Source organism: Patella vulgata, chromosome 2, assembly GCF_932274485.2.
Source record: "Patella vulgata chromosome 2, xgPatVulg1.2, whole genome shotgun sequence".
Lineage (NCBI taxonomy): Eukaryota > Metazoa > Mollusca > Gastropoda > Patellidae > Patella > Patella vulgata.
In genome coordinates, this window is record NC_065880.2 from 41,555,445 (window position 1) to 41,572,160 (window position 16,716).

General features: G+C 37.5%; 1 long non-coding RNA gene across 1 annotated transcript; it reads right to left on the reverse strand.

Moving 5' to 3' along the window:
- Positions 1-4,466: 4,466 nt before the first annotated feature.
- LOC126809996 (uncharacterized) lies at positions 4,467-9,543 on the reverse strand. The gene is made up of 7 exons (XR_007675025.1): positions 9,454-9,543; positions 7,783-7,994; positions 7,470-7,616; positions 6,981-7,121; positions 6,711-6,809; positions 5,770-5,917; positions 4,467-4,830 (listed from the first exon to the last, which is right to left on the reverse strand). It is a non-coding gene; the product is annotated as an uncharacterized LOC126809996 (long non-coding RNA).
- Between the last annotated feature and the right edge of the window lie 7,173 nt (positions 9,544-16,716).

Consider the following 16,716-nt stretch of genomic DNA (forward strand, 5'->3'; position numbering starts at 1 on the left):
GGACATTGGCAGGACGTTGTTGACGTTGACGTAACCTCTGTCCAAGCATGTCCCAGACATGCTCGATGGGGGAGTGGTCGGGACTCAGTGCTGGCCAAGGTAATGTGGTGATGTTCTGTTGTTGGAGGTAACCTGTAACGATCCTGGCCCTGTGACATCTTGCGTTGTCATCCTGGAAGATGAAACGGCGGCCATGACGTCGTGCGTACGGCACAACATGGACTGCCAAGATGTTGTCCCGGTAGTACTGGCCTGTAACACGCCCTGCAACAACATGTAAAGCCGTTCTTCCAGCAACAGTGATGCCCCCCCCACACCATAACAGAACCACCCCCAAATCGATCATGTCTGATGACGTTAACGTCTTGGAAGCGCTCGTTTCGACGACGCCACACCCTCCTACGTCTGTCCAAAAAATCAACAGTGAACCTTGACTCATCTGAAAACATCACATTGCTCCAGCGTCGATTATCCCAGTGTTGACGATCCCTACACCAACGACGTCTTGCCTGAATGTGATGATCTCTCAAACAAGGGATCACGCGAGGACGTCGGGTGCGAAGGTGACCCCTATGCAGTCGATTCCGAATCGTCTGGCCACTCACTCTCACACCAGTGTCTGTTTGAAGACGAGCGCTGATCTGATTTGCTGTGATGACACGATTTCTCAAGGCCAAGGTACGGATAAATCGATCCTGGGCTTGAGTTGTCGCCCTTGGTCGACCTGAGCGTGGTCTGTCCTGTACAGATTGTGTATCACGGTATCTGGACCATAGCCTGCTTATGACAGACTGAGAAACATTCATCGTCCGCGCCACAACCGCCTGTGTTGTGCCGATCTGTAGCATGCCAAGGGCACGTAACCTTTCATTTTGGGTAAGCCGACGCATATCAAAATTTGTTTTCTGGTCACTAAAACAATTAAACTGATGTTTCCACCCTGGAATTCAATGCCACAATGACTGTAACATTCAAAGTCAGAGTCGTGCAAATCTTGGGTTGGACCCCCATGATGATCCCAAGCATCACCTGCATTCCATGCGGTAGCTATTGGTGCGTTTGGGCGTCACATGTAACTGGAAATGTTTCTTCTGTTAGGTTCTATAGTGACTTTTTTCGTAGTCATTTGCATATTTTAGTATTATGCCCCCAAAATCAAATATCCCCTACTTTTTTTGAATAGTATATATATATCGCCATAATTATCCCGATAAAACCCAGTTCACACGCAGACAAATGGTTAACAGTAAATACCGTATGAGCCGCATAGACAATGTTTTAATAATACGCAACAGCATTCCTTATATTAGAGGCTTTTGGCAAGGGGAATTTTTCCCATCACGTATCCGTATCGTCACGTGATACGTTTCGTCAACGTAGTTTTAGAGTTTTGGCAGATACTGTTCTAAAATTAGAAATATTAGAACATGAAATATGCACAGCTGCTATATTGAGATCCAAAACAAAACACACAACAGAGTCAGAGAGCGACAGGAGTACAAGTTATTTCTTAAACCTTGAGAAACAGAGACAAAACTAAAACCGCATTAAGAGAAATAATTGATGGAGACGGCACATCCTATTTAGACACTGGATCCATAGTCTACCAATGTTCAAAGTTTTATTTAAAACTGTATTCTAAAGAAAACTCTACCGATGAGGATGATGCTTCATTGAAGGTTATTAAGATGGTTTTGACCATGACTATTTCTCCTTTAGGCCTGGAGCTTTTTGACCAAAAGATAACTTTAAACGAACTAACCCCGTATAACTCCATGTCTAGGGGGAAAAGTCCAGGTCAAGACGGACTTAGTGTGAATTTTTGGGATCTGTTAGGACCTATCTATTTAAATGTTATTAATTACTTTTTCAAAAATAACATGATGCATGATGTCCCGCTCAATAATTTTTAAAGGAGATAAGAGACACTTAAAGAACTGGAGACTAATATCCTTATTACAAACAGATTTTAAGATATTATCCCGTTGTTTGGCTTTAAGAAATAGAAATAGACACAATTATATCGTCAGAACAAACATGTTCAGTGTCAGGACGAAACATTTACGAAAATGTGGCAAGCATGCGTGATATTATAGACTATGTTGAAGGGGAAGATTTAATCTTAAAAATTGATGCCGAAAAGGCTTTTAATAGAGTCTCACTAGTAAGAGCGCGTGTATGGAGACGCTCGCACTTCATGACCCTATGACCTAGTTCATGGTGACCGAGTTCGTGGTGACCTTGCACTGGATGACATTGTACTGATTGACCCCTGTGACGTAGTTCGTTGCACTGGATGACCCCTTTGACGTAGTTCGTTCGTCGTGACCTTGCACTGCACTGGGTGACATAGGGATGACCTACCAAGGGGCGCGTGGCAAAAGCCGTCTATGGCATGTGTTCCCAATTTCTATCCCACACCAGAAGCAAATCAGCATCCGGTCGATTACCCCTAAATACATTGTAATAACCCCGACAAGTCTTGACAAAATCTGTACTCTTTCCGTACTTGGTCCATTTCGATTGCGATGTGTCTGGCTTCGACGCTGCCGTTTATGGCTCGGGACGAGTCTAGTTTGTTGGGACTAAACCATTTTGCGAGACGTTACGAGGTGGGAGAAAAAAACAGACAAGTATTTTTGGGTTTTTTTGCTGGCAAAGCATGTTATTGAACTAAAGTTACAAAGAATTGGATTATGTGAAATGATTACGATAAAACAACAAAAGAAATCTTTAAATTAAAGAAATGGAAAAACAACGTCGGCATCTTTGTCCCTTCTTCTGTCACGGTACACGTGACCGAAAACAGAAAAGGCGTGAGATGAAGGAACGCGAAATGGATGGCACAGATAATACAAGCAATAATGTCCGCATACAAGCAATAATCCGTCGGGATTGGCAGTGGAGCTGTCGATCTCGGACGAAACGTCGAAAAGTTCCTCCGTAGACATCAGGGGAATTGCCTTAGGAATCAAAGAAGGTAACGTGATCTGTTTTGTTGCACACAAAACACTGTCCAGTGTTTGCCGGGTTGGTCTTCGTCGTCCGTGTTGATGATGTGGGCTTTGGGGTACGAGGTTGGTCGCAGTATATCCAGGTGATTACGAGCCCACACGCCCCCGAAAACACTAGGAGGAGATGTGTTTCCAATGCTTGTGTCAATTGTTGACAATTCGAAACAATACAAGGTGTACCCATTGATATAGTCGTTGAAAGGGAGGTCTAGATCTTCTCTGGTGTTTAAGACGATCACCTTTTTAATCATATCTAGGTAGGGAGCAATGTCTTGTCGTTGGGTGAAGTTCACGTCGTATTCGTCCACGATTTCCACGTTTTTGGTCAGTTTGATGTTTTCCAACCGATTGTGTTCGAATTGGAACGGATGTCTGTCTTTTCTACCGTCGTAGGTCAAGTTGTGTACCATGCTCACGATCAGTTTCTTCGGCAGACTTTCGTTTACGAACAGATTGTCTAGGACGTGGCTGGTGCGATTGTCGGGAATGACCATGTCCCGGACCACCACGCACTTCAGGGGATACTTGGTGTTGGACGATAGAAGTTGCTCGGCCACGCGGGTGGCGGGAGCCAGAGTGATGAACGGGATGTTAGGTAGGCTTTGTTAAACTCGACTTTGTATTCTTCTGTATCGGGGAGTGCTTTTCCAATTTCAATCGCAGGTCCACGCCGTCAAGCAGATACCGATATTGTAGGCACATGTCCACGTGTAGACGAGACTGTAGTTCAAAGGTGCGACTTTCAGCGACGACTTTCTGGCGTTGTTCCAATTCTCTATTATGTGGGACCTGACCTCCACCATCCCAATCGGTGGCGACGGATATCGTGGAATCGAACTGACCGGCGTTGTCTTTTTCCAACAGGACTCATTTCGACAAGATGTGATCGTTTTTGGCTCCCTTACCGAAACTCAGCAAATTCTCCAAGTAAGCCCGGTAGGGATAGTTCGATAGAGACGCGGGGACCAAGGTTTCAGCATCTTTTCCCAGGGGTAATTTGACATCTTTGAACAACGAATGAAACAGGTTGTTTATGGGGCGACTATCTTCTTTTCTTTCAAATCCCGTAACTGTAGTTCTTTGTTGTGTACCTATATTTTACGTTGTTTTTACCATGTATACCTTTCTTTTACAGATTTTGATTACAATACAAGATGGCATGGTTCTTTCTGGTATATTTAAAAAGATTTCAGTTACCTTACTCTTTCTTATTTATTGTGCTCTCGACCCCATCATCTACCTCTGCATGGCACGGAAATACAGGACGTGAATATTTAAGAGAATATTATCAGAGTAGACAAATCATCGACTTAAGGCGGGATTCCACTAGATAGATTTCTAGGGAAAAATGAACACATACAGCTAGATTTTTTAATGAAAGCTTCCCTAGTTGAATTGTCTGGCTAAAACTCTTACAATAATTGCCTTTTGCCTTTACTCTGAAGACAGATATATTTTTTAAAACAATTTATTCAGAGGATTTTTGGAAAATTATTTTCCATGTATTTATAAATGTATACAAATGATTCTACGACTAAAATTATTTGACGAGTGAAAATTGTCTACATAATAATAATAAAATATCACAAGCCGAGAAAGTCTTTTTTATCACAAGCCGCCTTATACACAAAACTCTTCATCAAAATTCATATTTCACCAGAAATTCTTCACCAAATGACGTATCATGCTAGCACCTCTTCGGGAAACGTTGGTGGAGGACCTGGCCGAAATATGATTGGACATTTGGTACAAATATTTCTTGGCCCACAAATAAACTGAACGGTTTTGTTGGTGAACTCTTCTGCGTTTGGTATGTCTGAAAATATAAGATCTCTTTGTTTAAAGATAAATCAGTTGCACTCTTTTTTTTTCAATCAAAAAACAAATAAAAACCAACAAACAAGCAATTTCGTAATATGACCGGATTGTGTTCTTACAAGAAAACTCTGTTTTAGAGCAGAAGACCAGAATTAAGATTTGGTCGATTTGAGTAGTTTTGTGCTTTTCATCTTAAACATGAACTGTACATGCCACAAATGATTTGAAGAGAAACCAAGGGATACTCATGAATATGGACAATATTTTACAAGTACTAGTCACAGACATTTTTGAATTCGAATGTCTTTTCAATGCTATTCGTACTGATGTATTTTATTCGCTATTCAATGCGATAAAATAAAACCAAGTACGAACAATCCAAACCATTAGACAAAATTCGAAGTCCTAAAAAAAAAACGGTATAGGCAAAATAGTGTAATAAGGCAAAATAGTGTAATCAGCATATGGACTGTTCACCGTGTACAAAATACACGACAAACAGTGGTAACAGGTGTAGCGTGCATATATTTGTATTTCCATGTGTAATGAAAAACGCTAAAAAAAAAGTTTGGGGAATCCCACGTACGTCGTAAGTGAGGATTTCTCTTTACAGCGTGGTGGCCGACATTTTAAAATAACATTAACACACACTATGTCCCAAAAATATGCCATGTTCAAACTGAACGTGTATACGAACAAGAGCGGTTGAAGTGAAGTTGAACATAAACATCCGGCAGGGCACTCATGCACATGCACATATATATTATATAATGGCTCATTAAGCAGGAGGTCCTCTGGGGTTCGATTTCGGTGTTGGCCGAGAAAGTTCCCCGGTATTTTCCAGCGTGGCTTCCCTTCATTGAGTAAGACGTTGGCTCGATAACCTGAAGATCTCGTTTTTGATACCGAAGTTGGCCGAGAAAGTAACATGCCTTACCTTTAGTGTCAATATCAACAATCCAATGTGTTGGTACGTCAGCACAGTGGTCAACAATATGTTGACCTGCAAATGTTCTTAAAACGTCACTGTCAATAGGTTCCTGGATGTAGCGGAAATATCGGTTTGGTGGAACCCTTTCCTTGCCCTGAAATTAAGAATTATTTCAAATTAAATAAAAGTAAGTTTTTATGAATTCAAAATTCTGTCGTTTCTGTGAACACGTCAACGGGCCACAATAAATTTTTTTATTAAAGGGGCATTATGGGAGATTAAATAAAGAGTTCTCGCTATAATAGTTAAAAAAATATATAACGTAATAAGAATATGCTGAAAATTTCAGGCAAAATTTAATTGCTCCACTCTCAACCGAGATATTATCAGCTTTTGAATTTTAGTCTAGCCTCGATCATCAGACGAGTTACCTCCCTTAGACGCTGTGATAAATGGAAAAGACCGAATAATCTAGCCAAGGACCTCTTGTTCTCAAATGTTGACAACGTATCCAGACTAATATTCGTAGAATATTTTCTGGATGATAGAGACTACAGTCGGTACGATAAAAAACGAAGTCTCGATTAAACATTTTTACGTTTAATTATTTTTCAAAAAATGTATTCCAATCCACTAAATATTGCTAGCGATGGCACCGAGAGTTGATTATGTCTGGATAAGTTAATTCATGTCTAATTAATAATTTAGATAACATTTCAGGCCCAAAGAAAGACATGCAATAGACACATTTAGCTCTTGCATAATGTATGTTTAAGAGACAAGTTAGAAGCATATTTCATCGGATTTCATTTGAATTTATATTCAAGAACTTAGGGAACATTACCTTCCCCATTAAGATTTAGGATTGGTTAATCTTCCGCTTTAAGGAAAATTACCAATACACTACGAGCGTCTAAAAATTCAATTAAAATTCAGACAGTTCTTACCTCACGACCAGTCCATGATTTAAGACCCTCCTCAAAAGTTTCATCATGACGATCAATATAGCATCTACCATTAGTCAAATCTTTAAAAGCTATCATTTTCTGAAATAGATATTTAAAAAATGTACATACGTGACGTTTATACATTTACATACAGAATTTAGAGTGATGATGAGACCCTGATAAACCTATGTATTTCACAGTTGCAATTGTAGAATAAGTTTTAAAAAAGATGAAAAATTGATGCATTTTACTAAATCTATTTGTACTTACTCGATCGTAATTATGTAAAGCACTGAGTTTATCGATATCTCCATTTCTTTCATTGTTAACAAAAATTATTTTATTGACGAAATCAACTTTTACGTGTTCAGGTATTACACGACCATCAATATTTGTCAGGGTATCAAACTTCTGCAAATGATAAAAGAACATAGTTACATATCCATAAAACAAATCATAATCATCAAAGAATTCTGACCATTTATATCGGTTAATATCTTGAGATGGAACAATATCATAGAAAAAATTAAATGTTTCTTTCTTTTGTTTACATAATCACATGTGCGTCATTAATATATAATTCCCTTATTTATATGATTGAGTTACTGATAAACTAATATCAATTTTTAAAAAATTTGAATTTTGTCTGAAAATATAGACCATATTTCATACAACATTTTAGAATGATAGAAAGTACTTATCATTATTTTTCCATTACTGGTGGCACAAACTTTATCTAACAGAAACATATGGACCTACCTCTTTAGTAAATAAATGGTAATGCCATGCTATGGCACCAAACACAATAGCCGATACAACAACTGTAGCAACCAAAGTAGTAATTATTATATATAAACATTTCTTATTATTTTTCTTGGGATGAACACTTTCCATTTGGACTGTTGTCTGAAATATTCCAAAACATGAAATTTGATAAAACTGACAGAAGTTTTAGACATGAGATTTAAGATTTTTCTCAGCCCCACCCCAAGTTAAACAATATGATAAAAATAATACAGATAGAAAAAAGATACAACATTAATAAAATGATAAATTCTATGCATGTACTTACCGGTTGGAAACTAGACACCGATTTATGCTGTAGATCTATACTAGGTGGCGACATTCTTGTTGATATAACTTGCAACCCTAGAAATTGACCATCTATTTATACTAATTCTGAATTTTAGTTGTCCAATCAAATGACAACTGTTCCAGGATGTAAATAGTAACACAGAGTAGACACGGATATGGACACAAGGTAAACTTTTAACCGGGAAGTGCCTGAAACGTAAAATCAGCCAAGCAGATCATTGTTTACTTTAAAAGAGATAACCAATCCCTTGACACAGTATCTATTATTTGTGACATATAAAAAAACCAATCCTCCTATAATATCGTTAAAGGGCATTTAGGGAAAGCAATATAAAGATAAATTATTGAGAAAATGAAATGAAATGAAATGGGGTGTAACGTCCTACTGTTCTTATAGATACAACACGTATTATAATATATTTTCAGAAACTGAGATATGAATTTTCAAAATTTATTGATGTAAAATTGTTTACGACCAGCAGTAAATATGTTTATTTTGAAATCCATGTAAATGGTTGCTTGTTAATTATTATTCTGTAATCTGCATCTTGTATAATGCTGACAAATGCATATTTTAATAGAAATCACGGTTATTTTTTGATTGATACTGTTAGAACGAAAATTTACACTTTAAAGGAGCTAAATCGCTAATGTACAGAGTCTCTTGTTACAAACTTTGTTGTACCAATGGTAAAATGTTTATTTTGTCTTAAATATTAAATATCAGAAGTCCTTCTTTTCCCGGTAAGATTACCACATCAACGTTGATTTAAATTGACAAATAATTCGTGTTTTCAAAGTTGAATACCGTCGTCGGTGGGGAGTTAAAAGGTCGTATCTGGCATATTTTGCGAAATTCACTTTTTTGCTTCTTCAGAATGAGGATTTTCTTGCGCATCTTTTCATCCAGTTGTCGTATTTCTAAGCCAATAAAAAGAGGTTTTATAGATATTGTTTCAAAATGTCGTATATGGGGTGTTCCAAAAAAACAAAAAAAAATCAACTTTGTGTCTAACCATGCAAAGTATTACAATCAAACGAAACGTAGCCAGTATTGTTTTTATTATTGTTGAGCGTCTACTGTGTGAATTCTATGAAATTGAAGAAGGTAAAGGTGAATATTTTCCTGAGATACGTCTTTGCTGTATAAAAATGCAAATAACTAGCTTTCACTCTTTATTTCTGCACTAAATGTTGGGCTTGATACGTGCGGATAGTTACATATTGTGGTAATGGCTACACATACACTTTGTACAGAAATATTTAAGAAAAGCTTCAGAAATACGACATTTTACATACGACATTTTGACGTGACGTTTTATTAGACATTTTGATTCTTAACCTCTGTGTGTTTTTTCGGCTCTGCTGAACAATTTCGCAAAATCCAGTACGACCTTTTGACTCCCCACCGACGATACTTTGGATGATATTGAGTTAGAGACTTAGCTACTTTAACAATTAAAAAATGTCAGGTTGAAAGCTTACGTATGAGGAGCGGGGTAAGTGTTTCCATATTGTCAACACTACTGTATCCATTTCATCTAGTTACGTTTATTTTGTGAACAGCTTGCAGCTTTGTAGTATGGCTCTCCTATTGTAGAATGAGTTAGAAAAAGATGATGCATTTAAAAAATCTATTTGTACTTACTCCAACGTAATTATGCAGAGCTAAAAAATAATATCCAACAATTTGAAATCCATGCCAACAAATCTCGATCATCAAAGAATTCAGACCACGTGTGGTATTTTAGACAAAGTTAAGTGTTTCTTATTTTTGTTTACTGATGTCGGTGTTGATTTACAGTTTAGAAAATTTCTTAAAAAGTATAGTTTGTGTGTGTGTTTGTGTGTGTGTGTGTGGGGGGGGGGGGCTGCGATGACGTAAACAGGGTCACATTTCTTTTGAATTCAACTAGCCTTTCTGTACATGGTTCTTTATAGTGTTTCTGTGCCGCCAGTGATCAAAAAAGGGCACCTTTCTACAACTACTAGGCTTATGAAGGCAGGCATATACCATACGGTGTCCTGTGAGGGAAATTGTTCTACTCTTGGCCTACTCTTATTTTGAATTCCAACTGTCAGGGGTTATTTTACATGTACGGGACCTCAGTTTTCCGTCCCACCTGAACTACTAGACACCATGTCGAGAAAAAAAACCGAGAAATTTTATCGGCAAACACACCGAGGCAGGGTCTCTCGGGATGAAAAGTCCGTGCATTGAAAAAAATGGTATGTATCCTTCTCATGTCTGGGGAGATCCCATCCTCCACACAAGTCTAACGTACTACTGTTCTGCTCCGAACTGGGCTAATGAAGACGGGCATACGCCATACAGTGTGCAATGAGGGAAATTTTGCCCGGCCACGAATAATTGCCACCTGTTTGTCCCCATGTACTTGAAAGCGTTTAGCATAATACAAATTTGAGTAAAGTTTAAATCAAAGATTCCTAAGACAAAGACCATGAACACCAATTGGATAAACTATGGTCATTTTTCTAAAATAGGCATAGACGGAGGCCTTTCAGATTCTGTTCCGAACAGAAGACTTTCAATTGCCAGATGCTGCTCCCACTATAAAGCGTTCAGCCCCAACATAAATTTGGCAAAGGGTTAAATCATCGAAACGAAAATTTTAAAAAAAGCAAGCACAGTTTATTTGTGACCAGCACAATACAGGAGGCGAGTAAAGATTGTAACTACTTCACCACATAAAAATTCACTGCGCAACAATAGAAAATCGGAGTTTATTTGTCACCAGCACAATATAGTAGCTTGTAACTACTTCACCACATCAAAATTCACTGCGCAACCCTGAATTGCGAAAAGCCCCCCCCCCCCCCCCTTATGAATAGCCGAAACAACCCGAGTCAATATGTGGACGCATAAAAATGGGTTTGTAGTAATAGTGCGGTATGGTATGTCATAAATTCAGCTCCCGTAGGATTTTTGTGCTAAAATTGATTTTTTGCCTGTTTTGTATGTATAGTATGTATCAGACTGTCGGAAAATGATGGGGTTCAAATTTTCAGACCCCCCATGGGGAGTCGTACCCCTTTTGTCCGCCCCGCTGACTCGAAAAGCGGTTAGTACACCTATCTCGGTCATTTATCCACCGATTTTCACAATTTTAGAGTTGTTTAGTAGGTTTTCTGGTGTGCTGAGTTGATTTGTAACACCGCGAAAGCCGCCATCAGCGATGTCATCGTTGACTTATGATTAATCACGTTAGGACAGCGGACTGAACCCTGCCCACGAAGTAAAAGTTTATCATTTCATCACCAGATCTGTGCTCTCATTTTAGCCAATACAAGTTACTTTGCAATGATACAGGGACATTAAAATAACCTCTTTATTGCATGGTTGGACTGTGACACAAAATTAAACTCGATTCCATCAACCAAGAATTCGTGATGTCCCGCGTTTGATACGACATTTGCGTGACATGGAAATCCGGGGATTCCCAAGAACTAGTTTCTCTTTTACGTTTTTTTCTGCCCAGCTATCGTTGACTGAAAGGTAAGTTTTCAGCATTTTTTTGCTTGGAAATGTCAGCATCATCCTCAACAGACCCCCTCTCCCACACTTTATGAACGCCCCTGGTTAAAATGATCGCGACGTCACATGATGGCCCCCTGTTTCTATAACAAAGTGTGACATGTCACCGATGAAGCCTTCCGGCAAACCGTCCAGACACCCCTCTCAATTCGACTGCCCCTTGCTATCCATTCTAGAGTACGCGACAAGAACCTTGTCCAAAACCTCTCAGATGTCTACATCGGAAGCGACCTCCAGAAGATTCTTGAGCTAGAGAAAAAACTTGATCAGTGTGTCCTGCAACGAATGAAGGATTCTGGTGGATTCTGTCTCCCTGATTTCGTCAAAAGAGGCGTCAACATCTGGTTCGCTATTGATAATATCGATCTTTTGGAAGACACGCCAACTGGACAGGAGACATTCCATGGTACGGTCGTTGTAATCAACCAGCAGTCTGTAGATGGAGAGCCTATGAATGAGCCACTCCGTATACCAGAGAAGATTCCCTCACAGGCACCTCTGAAATTTGAAGTGAAACTGCAGCAAGAACCAATCATTAAAGCCAATCCATTGAGATTCGCGGTCTGCACGATCGGAAAGCGGAACAACCTCGTTTCCACAGATTTCACCGATGGCAATTAGAATGCCCTGAACTTGATGGCAGCTGATGAACCGGAAGTCGGTTAAATACACTTACTGTTGATTTGTGAGTATAATGAATAAAGTCGGGACCCTTCAAAACCTATAAATAACAACACTTATGTTACTTTAATTGGTGAACAGTAAGCAGAAATAGATACATTGTCGTTTTTTGGGGGGTAAAAGGAAAAAAGCCCGCCAAAAAGTCGTGAGAGGCGGGAAAATTTGAACCCCTTCATTTCCTGAAAGACTGGTCCTCAGTGAATCCAAAGAAACAAAAAAACTAATTTTAGCACAAAAATCCTACGGGAATACATACTGTACCGCACTATAAGGATGGAATAAGGAAAAAAGATTTATCTATGTGGACGTTTTGGTCTAAAACTGAAGAAGGAAGTTTGAATTTGCATTTTTTCCAGGTTTTGATGAATACTCATGATTTGGATGCGAAAGGAACGGGATGTAGAAAACATGAATTAGGGAAATCACCTACAAAAATGACGTCAGAGCCAACACATACTGTACCGCACTATAAGGATGGAATAAAGAAAAAAGATTTATCTATGTGGACGTTTTGGTCTAAAACTGAAGAAGGAAGTTTGAATTTGCATTTTTTCCAGGTTTTGATGAATACTCATGATTTGGATGCGAAAGGAACGGGATGTAGAAAACATGAATTAGGGAAATCACCTACAAAAATGACGTCAGAGCCAGTAACTTTGATCCGGAGAACAAACAAAATAGAATTACCGGATGTTTCTCAACGAAACGAAGACATGCTATGTGCTGATATATACGAGGAGGTGTCTATTTTGAATACCATTTAAAGGCACGTCTTCTATTCATTGAATTCATTAATTCGGCAGTAGGTCAGTGCTGAGGGTTTCGATAATTAAAGTCTATTAGATTTACATTGTCATCTTATATACAATATTATACAAAAATAAATGAATTTAAAGGCTGGACAGAATAGAAAATAAAATAAAATAAATGAATTTATAGAGGCCCAAACCATTAATTCAGCAAATAAAAGAAACGAACGGGAAAAGTAGAAAGTTGTGGTTAGTATTTTATGGAATTGGGTCTAATTGTTTTATTAGAATATATTTAAATGAATGCATGAAGAAAAATTAAAACACACTAGAGGTAAATAAATACATGTAATTTATATCTGTAAATGATGGACGCCTCATTATCAGTATATAGCATTTCCGTTAGTTATAATTTTTACAACATAGTGCAGTTCGTTGTGAAATTCTCTGTAGTTCTAATTTTTACAACAGAATAAGAAAATAAACGATTTCCCGATCACCAAGTCACTCTTTCCTTATTTTTTGTCGTTGGCCGTTCGAACTTTAGGGGGAATCGAAGATACCGTGTTAGCGTAGCAAAAACATATTGATATGATCCACCTCCATTAATATTTTCACCAGATGCTCATCATATGTTGGGGTCTTGTGGTTTTAAAGTTTAATATTATCGGAATTTTCCAAAATTTGTTATGGACTGAGGGGCATGGCTTTAACATGGAAGTCAATGGGAAGAGGAAATACTAGTCTGAGACCGTGTATGCATAAACAGAGTTATCTCCTATTAATCATAGTTGATAGCTGGTTGATATCACTTTTAACATTTTATTATCAAATCGCCAAACTTACAGATGTATGCATATAATACAGGTAAGGAAATGGTGTTTAACGACCTACTTTTCTGTGAGTATTGGGATGCACAAATAAGTTCACTGCAATGTAAATGTAAAAAAATATACTTTTCAAGATTGTAAATAATATTTCATTATTTAAAAATATGACATTCAGAGACTTTATGTCTTAGACCTACCCAAAGAGTGTAAAAGCAAGTGACGCTGTAGATACAGGCATACTTGAAACAAATCTAAACAAGATACTAGTAGTCAGTATCAAGATAACGATAACATTATTAACATATTATTGCAAGTCACAGCCACCTATCTGTCCATCCAAATCGAAATACGTGTACCAACATTTTCTTTACTTAATATAGTATTAATCATCTCCACTATGATGATTGAAAATAGAGATTTACAGGTGAGTTAATATTTATTAATAATATAATATAAAACAAACAACTCAGTTTATACATAATGTCCATTTGTTGCCTTTCACCTATGTTTAAAGCATCAATGCGATACACGACAAATACTCATTGTTCTACAGAAACAAGGACTTTGACACGTTCTTTTTAAAACCAAAATTGGTTTAGGTGCAAGTTTGGTCTCAATGCACGTGGATAGAAACGAATTATCAATCGAGTGTCGGCGGTAGAATATTTGGCCACCTGAAATCAATGGAATTAAACATACATTATGCAAGAGCTAAATCTGTCTATTGCAGGTCTTTCTTTAGGCCTGAAATGTTATCTAAATTATTAATTAGACATTAATTAAATCCAGACCGTAATCAACTCTAGATGGCATCGCTAGCCTTCGATCTTTAGTGGATTATGAGATGATTTACTGCATAACTTTCGTTCACGATTTAACGATCAAATGGATAATCCAAACTATGCTGCTGTTTATCGTACTGACTTTAGTAATGATGATCAAGGCTAGTTCTTGGTTCATAGTGGATCAATTTGAATGAAATTTTCAGCAAATTGCCTTTACATTATCTAGTTTTTAACTATTATGGCGAGAACTGCCAACTCGTTATCGAATCTCCCATAATGTATCTTTAAGTAATGAGCTGGCAATTTAAATTCTGTTAAGATTTGAATAATTTTCGGACCAACATGTTTATTGTGTATATCACTAATATTTGCCTTTCAGACTGGGAAATTATGTTTTTCATAATTGATTTAATCTTACCAAACAAACGAAATGCATGTAAATTGCAGAAATAATCTTTTAAAAAAAAATATAGACTAGTGGGGTTCAGGTTGCCCTCGGAGTATTTGTGTACAGTGTAGGGGGGGGGGGGGTCTTATTAAAAGCTTACTGAATAGTAAAACTTAAAACTTAGCGGATTTCGTTTTTTCCGGAAACATGTCCCTTCCCTTAATTAGGTCTCTAGTTTTATCTTCTAACAAAACATACCTTATAGCAATACAAATTTTATGAGAACCCGAAAAACAGCTGTATTCTACGATCTCAAGTCCCCAAATGTATCCAGATTTTGTAATTCTTTGATCACAGGGCCCACACGGCAATCAAGTACACAGAGTCTACAAAAATAATTTAAGCTTAAATTAAGATATAATTATATACCCGGTACATCATATATTTTTCGATCTTTTCTTTCATTTTCTCACTTCCTGCTTCCCTACCCATTCAGCAGCCAGGATATGGTATAAGAAACAGGGAACAGCATCAACATGAAAAACGATCCAGTTAACAACTTAGTAAATGCCACAGTAGAGCTGTGTGGGTGGAAGTCACATCAACAGTATAACAACACGGCATTTATAAATGATAGTGGTGTAACGCAAAAGGTATTTTATTGAAATTTTATTAGCACAACAAATCAGATTACTAACATATTATATTATCTCAAAGCTAAATTATATACACTATTTTTAGGAAACGATCGTTTTTATTATTTAAATAATTACACCTCCATGAAGAATGAGCTGCCAAGCATCACCGACTCACCGTCTTAACTGCCCAGGGTGCCCACGCCCCCAGACTGCCTTGTACGAAAAAGATAACAGAAAGACTATTACTATTATGTCCAAGGGTGTCGATCGGAACTTTGAAATGGGGAGGAACGTTAACGTGCAAACCATTGAGAATCAACGTAAATTGTCGGCATTTGAAATCAACACGTACTAGATTTGATACCAACCAATAAATACAAATCAAATATATTATAAGAGTCCCCATACAAAGGGACGTAAAGATAGCAGCATGCCACCATTACAATAAACTTCGGTGCCATTACTAAAAAAATGATTGGACCAATAATTTTGTTGAAAGACAAACGTTTGATTATGTCTCTATTTGTAGTTCATTCTGACATATCGGCAGGGAAGGATAACGCTTTACTTAAAACAAATTACAACAGAAACTAATGTAGATTGGTTCAATGATACATACTTAAATTCGGGGGTCCGACAGTGTGCTCTACAACCAGACTCGAAATTTATTTGGAAAAAAATTACTGGAAATGGTGCTTTCTAGATAAAAACCTGGTGATTCTAGCTTATACGTGTGGCAATCTTAACAATTCATAAACAACGATGTAAATTCATGACCACGCAAGAACAAAATTAGGGACCTCATTTGCAGTCCATCCCTCCAACCTGACTCGAAATGTAATTTGGAATTATAGATTCTGCTTTGACGACGTTTTAAATTTATGCCATCTGTGCTATTCAAGGTTAGTTTTATAAGTCGGTAATGAACTCCGTAGCCCCCAATATTACAAGCCATATTAAACGTAAGAAAATGACGATTAATTAAAAATCAGCCATTTTGGAATTCATATTGGCGGCCATTCGGATTTTAAAATTCATTTATTGAATACAACCAAATGACACCGAAAAACATGTTACAAGTCGTATCCATCAGGAATTTATAATCCGCCATTTTGGAATCCATTTTGGCTATCATTCTGAATTTCTGTCATGTTGGATTTTTAAAATTCATTTTTAAATTCAGAGGCATCGAAAAACATAAGACATAATAAAAGTCATAACATATGGGGACAATGCCATTTTATTACCAAATTTAGCAGTCATTTTGAAACAATGTCCGGATGT